This window comes from Marmota monax, unplaced genomic scaffold (genome assembly GCF_021218885.2).
Source record: "Marmota monax isolate L192 unplaced genomic scaffold, Marmota_monax_Labrador192_F-V1.1 WCK01_AAM20220418_F8-fsc00038, whole genome shotgun sequence".
NCBI classification, from domain to species: domain Eukaryota; kingdom Metazoa; phylum Chordata; class Mammalia; order Rodentia; family Sciuridae; genus Marmota; species Marmota monax.
In genome coordinates this window covers 4,201,507-4,207,864 of record NW_026692498.1, presented here as the reverse complement: position 1 = coordinate 4,207,864, position 6,358 = coordinate 4,201,507, and positions in this window count along the sequence as shown.

Genomic DNA, 6,358 nt, shown 5'->3' with positions numbered 1-6,358 from the left:
GGACACCCAGGGGACAAAGAGACGGCACAGTCCCCTCTTCTCCACAGGGACACATCCCAAGACCCACAGTGGTTGGCACTGGAAACTGTGGGTGGCACTGAGCCAAAGACGCTGCTGTCTTTTCCTCTTCCCACCCACCTGTGAGAAGGCCTAACTCTAACTAGGCACCGTGACAGATGAACGAATGATAATACAGGACAGTGACGAGGACTGTAACAGAGCTACGTGAGGATGTGCTCTCTCCCTCGCTCCACCTTGATACCTGGCTCATCTGCTGTGGACCTGACAAGGAGTCGGGTGCTAAGTGGCCACCGGGGGAGTAGTGTATACAGTATGGAAACACTGGACACGTTGTCAGGTTGGAGCAGAACAGCCGGAGGCCCTCCACCACACTTCTCAAGATGGGCACAGCGTACAGCCGATGGGTTATTTATATCTGGAAACTTCCATTTCATATTTTCAGATCATGGTTGACCACCAGTAACTGAAAACTGGACAGAAGAAAGTGGGGACAACCATATATTTATATGTTTATATTCATATGTTTAAGGCAAATGAAATGGGAATTATTTTTAAAAAATTTTTTTAAAAAAAAGGGAGCTGGCAGGGGGAGCCGGCAGCCTGTGCACTGCAGTGCGGGACCACATGATCCTGGGAGAGTTGAAGTCTCTGAGGCAGCTAGCTAGGGACAGGGCCTTCCTTCCAGGCAAGGAGACAGCCAGTGCAAAGGCCCGGGGGCAGGAGCTTGTGCGACAGCAGAGGGAGGAGCAGCTGAGGAGCAGGAACCTTGGGAAAATAAGACTTAGTAATGCTCAAAACCAAATAATGGAGAAGTAAAGGTTGACACAGGGAAAAATCCAGAATTCTGCCCTAACCCTGAGGAAGACGGCGCCTAAGGAATCGCCGAGGGCTGCTGGGGGCATCCTCTCCATGACCTGCTCAAGCTGCCCTGAGCTCGACCCTCAGCACCCCATAAAGATAAATAAAGACAGTGTGTCCATCTACAACTAAAGACACATATCTAAAAAAAGAAATCGCTGAGCATTTGTGATATTTGCAATTGATCTGTTGAATCCCGCACGGCTTGAACCCGCACAGTGAGAACAGCAGCACAGGAACCAGCAAGTGCCCAGGCCGGCCTCCCCCAGGGCTGGCCTCCCCAGGGCCGGCCTCCTCCAGGGCTGATGTCTGCGCACCCTCACGGGGAGCAAAGGTCGGCCCTTTTTCTTTCCAGTTGGTGTTTTTGGTGGGAATGTGATGAATCGATTGGGAAGCCCCCAAATTCCTCATGAGGAAGTTAGAAGAAGGACTGTGGGGGGAAGGGTGCAGGTGGGGAGCACCTGTCCCTGCCCGCTGGCCGCCTGCGTCCACAGTGACACTGGGCTCGTCTCCTTGGATGATTCACAGCAGATTCACGGTGGTTCAGGGTTTTGAAATAGAAAAACCACCTGAAAACAGACTCAGCTCTCAGAGTGACCTGAGCCCCGGCAAACCGGGGGCCAGTCCCCAGCCAGGGTCGCAGCAGGACCTCTTTCCTCCAGACGCCGGGCCTCTGAGCAGAGGTGCCGCTGGCCATCCCCTGGGCTGCTGGGTGACCCGGAACCACGGGTGCCAGGAAGTCCTAGATCCATTAAAAGTCAAGCGTATGAAACACTCAAGTGCTGTCCACGGCCTTTGATCAGAGCAGAGCCTGCCGGGCAGCGGGCACTCGATGAATACTCATTGAATAAATAATCGAACAGATTTACAACCCACTATGACCATAACGGAATCGACGCGACTCACAAAGGTTCACTGGAAAACGCGCCGGGCTCCACTGAGCTCTGACACCTGCGATCTGTGTGCGTTTACGGAGGACAGCGGAGGCTCAACACCCACACGCGTGGCGAAACAACCGCCCACAGGAGCCGGCGAGCGCCCCGCCACCTCGCAGAGCCACGATGTTTTCCCTTGTGGTGAGAACGCTTGACACTCTCGCGATCTTCGTGCAGGACTCGCGGCTGTTGACCATGACCGCCCGCCGCACTCCCCTGCTCCGGGCCCGAGCGTCCTGTGGAAACGTGCCGTACCGTAAGAACGCGTCTGGAAAGACCTACTGAGCTCCCATCTGCACGGGCTTTCTCCTCTTTATTCTCTGTTGCTTTACTCCTTTATTTTCAGGTGTATTTCAACAGGCTAGGAGGAAATACAGTGGCTTCTCCCCGTCCGTGGGACGGAAACGGGTGGGCTAAATGAATAGAAGCACTGGAGACAATGGGGGGGTGTTATAAAGACAATCTTAAACTCTTACATCGTCACTCAGAGAGCAAAACGAGAGAGAAAACAGGGCGACGAACATCGATAAAAAGGTGACTCCTGTGGGCACAGTGGCGCACGCCTGAAGTCCCAGTGACCCCGGAGGCTGAGGCAGGAGGATGGCAAGTTGAGGCCCGCCTCAGCAACTTAGCAAGACCCTGCCTCAAAATGAAAAACAAAAGGGCTGGGACGTGGCTCAGTGGTGAAGCCCCGGGCTCAATCCCCAGCGCCCCTCAGAGAAGCAACTCTCCAGCCACAGGAGAATCGCTACAAGCTCCACTTCCAGGTTCAAGTCCATAGATGACTAGAGAAGAAGCTGGTGCGGGGCAAGTGCCAGCAGATCCAGGAAGCGCATCCGCACGCGGGAAGAGGCAGCTTCACCAGCCACGGACGAAAGGTGACTCAGGACAGTCAATAAGAACAGGAAAAGGCCTTGCTGAGCGAGGCGGATCAGGCCTCTGTCCCTTCCCCACCCACGCCTGTCCCCAGCAGAGCCCGGGGCCTGCGGGACCCCAGGTAAGTCGGCGCCCTCCCTCCTGCCTCCAAGCCTCTGGCGCATGTACCCAGGCCGGCGAGGGGACTCCACCGCAGGGCGCTTGGCCGCGGCTGGTCAGCAAGGCCAAGGCTTCTGTTTCCAAACTTCCGAATCTGGCCCTAAAGGGCTCCTCTCCCTGGCTCTGAAGGCTCAGCCCTCCGGGCCCTGCAGGTGGGCAGAGTGTTTGCAGAGCCACTGCGACGGCTACTGCGGGGCAGCTGGCCCTCCCCACGTCCGGTCACCAGCAGAGGCTGGCCGGCTGGTCACCTTACCTGCGCCCAATCCCGTGCACACAAACTACAGGCCAAAGCCACAAAACCGTCTTCCAATCAGAGGCCTCTTTCTGAAGACCCCAAGGCCAGCTCCCTGACCGGCCGCGTGGGCCTGCGGCAGCTCCTGCAGACTGTGCCAACCTCCCAGTTTGGCACAGGGGGCGGCAGTCTCCCCCTGATCTCCCTGCATGCTCTCTGGAGGGGCTCTGGGCACTGCCAGCTGGGCTCCAGGGCAAAGACCCAGAGCAACCAAAGGGCGAAGGCAGAGGGCGAAGGCAGAGGGCAAGGGGAGGGCCCTGGCCTCCGGGCGATGGGGCCGACGGGCTGCCTTCCCGAACCCTGGTCCTGGCCCGTCGTCTCGCAAGGGGTGGACGGCCGCCAGCCCCTGGATCTCATGACGCCCGGGCTCTGTGCTCCTGCCTGGCTTCCAAACTCAGCCGCCGGCCTGTCCACAGGGAGGCCTGAGCCGAGCTGCCAGCCCTGGGCTCCCTCCTCCCCAGAGCCCCGAGGGCATCGATGGCCAAAGCATGACGCACCTGGGGACCCAGCGCCTTGGACAGAAGGAAGGGAGCTCGACGGAGGGGGGACTGGGTGAAGAGGGTCTCGGGGGGCGAGGTAGTGGTTTCAGAATGTCCTCAGGGAACCTGGGGTGGGGGCACTGACACCTAATTGTAGGACAGGTCCCCAGGCATGGGGGAAGGGGACACAGCGGGACCAGCCCCACCCCCAGAGCCTGCTGCTCACGGGCAGAGGTACAGGCAGTGACTTGCAGCCCCCAGAGGACAGCCCAGAGGAGCAGGCGGAGGGCAGTGTCCAGGTGGGGCAGCAGGGGTGGTAGGCCAGAGGCAGACCGGGGACGGGGGTCCCGCTGCAGAATGGGCCAGGGGAGGGCGGGCCCCAAAGTGGGCTTAGAAAGGGGCAGAAGGTCACCTCCCTTTGTGTCGGCTCCCTGTCGCTGGGTCACAAAGCTGCCCAACGTCCAGTGGCCGAAAACAGCACCTTCTGGGATGGCATGGTCCACGTGGCACTGGACGAGGGGCCGGCTGGCCCTCAGGGTCTGGGTGTCTCACAGACACAGGGCCCTGGGGGCTGCAGCCACCTCACTGGCTGCTGGCCAGGGACGTCAGGTCCTCGCCACGTGAACCGTCCACAGGGTCCCTGCAACATCGCAGCGGCACCAGGCGGGCCAGCAGGGCCAGCCTGACCCCAGAAGGGCCTCCCGCCACTTCCCCTGAGCAAGGCCACACGGAAGGGGAGGCCCACAGAGGGGCGGACGTCAGGATCCCCACGGCCACGTTAGAGACCGTCTGCCACCTTCTAAGATCAGGACTCATTTCCCCTTTCTCATGGACGTGGGTTGGGCCTCCTTTGTTCCCTGCTGTCCCTGTTGCTGTGACGGGTCCTACTTCAGCCCTTTCCTCAAGTGGGTCCTCGGCCTCCTGCAAGCTCCCTGTCCAGCCCCGATGGCCGCAGACTCTCCCAAATCGTCCATTAACGTGGACGAACCCTCCTGCCCGACAGGGCCCGCCGCTGCTGGTGCTTGGGGCCCAGGCCCAGGCCCCCAGGGGCCGGTCCCCGCCCCCCCCCCCCAGTCGGCATTTTCCTCCTGCATTTTCCCGCCACTTGAGCCGCTGAAGAGAAGACTAGCACCTCCCTGCCCCAGGTCCCTCTCCGAGTCCCTCCCCAGCCTGGCCCACGGCTCTGCGCACCTCGCCCCACCCTGGCCACTGTCGCGCTGCCCGGGTTGAGCTCTGGCCTCTGCAGTCCTCGTAGTCAGAGGCCGCAGCCCACGCGGCATCTTGGGAAGCAGCACCCGCCTCCTGTGCTCACCACTGGTGACCTCACGTCCCCACCTGCCTGGGTGGGGGAGAGCATCTGGGCCGAGAACCAATCCCCTCTCCCTGGACTCCAGCCGCCCATCCCATCCCAGTTGGCTGGAAGCAAGGTCCCGTGAGGACGCAGGGTCCCTGCCAATGGGGACCTGTCAGTGCTCCCCCATGACAGGGGACCCCGGTGTGGCTACTGCCTGCTAAACCACAGGGTTCCACTCAAGGGCAGCAGGCCGGGGAGCTGGGGGACTGTCCCTGTTGGCGGGGTTCCCGGCTGGCTTTTCTAGTCATAGGTAACATTCACTCGGGAGGGAGCACAGGGCACAGAAGCAGGGTCCCCTCCTTCGCCCCCGGGGCCCCACTCCTCACGCCGTGCCCTGGCCCTTCCACCAACGCTCACTCCTCCGGCGGGGCTCAGGGCTCATGGTGGGCGGGCACTTCGCACCTGGCCTTCTGGCTTAATCTTTCTGCATCCTATGGACGTCCCCTCGCGTGCCACTTCCCTCTGCGGGGACCTGGGGTCGCTCGCTGCAGGGTGACTCTTGATAGCATACACGTGGCAGTGTGCGCAGAGACGGAAACGGGTACAGGAACAGGGACGCGGTGAGGCCCAAGTCACAGCCAGGCCGAGCACACGTCCCTCCGCGAGGGGGCCGCCTGCTCCCCCACACGAGCAGACCCTGCAGCCCCCCCCCCGCCGTGGCTGGGCCCACCACACCGTGGACCCCACAGCAGCACCGCAGTCCTGCCGCCCGGCCCGGCCCTCCCTGCCCCACACCGGACGGGACTCGCTGCCCCCTTGGGTTTCTGCCACCACCAGCTCCCAATTCAGAATCTTGTTCAAAAAAGCTGAACTATTGACATCAGAATGACATCGCGGGTTACTGGTGATGCGCCGTGCTCCCCCCCACCCCCGTGTTGACGTCTGAACCTGAGAGCCAAGGACATAAAGCAGGGTTTATTTAATTGGGGTAACACAGACTCCTGCCTGGAGGCAGAAGGGGCCATAGCTGTACCCTGGTGTGCCAAGAAGGGAGGCTGCCCTCTTTATCTGTCCCAGGGTCCTTTGTCCTCCTGCTCTCCTCCTCTTCTCTCCTCCTTCCTGCGGGTGTGACGAGGCCTAGGAAGTGCTGGTGGGGTGGCCTAAAGGTAGGGGGAAGGGCAGGGTGGACAGCCCTGGACACAGTAACCCACAGCTTCAGGACTCCCTGTAGGGAGGGGCCCTCTGGGGACAGGTGACCTTGGCAACGGGCAGGGGCAGGGTCTGGATCAGGGTGGAGGAAGGGCTCCCAGGAATTAACATTTCAATCCCTCAGGGGAGTTTTCATCTTTCCGGACTCACTCAAAATTGGCCTCCTTGATCTGACCAGACTCGACTTACCTGTCTATACCGCCTGCCTTTCTAGTTCTGGCTTCAAGAATATCAA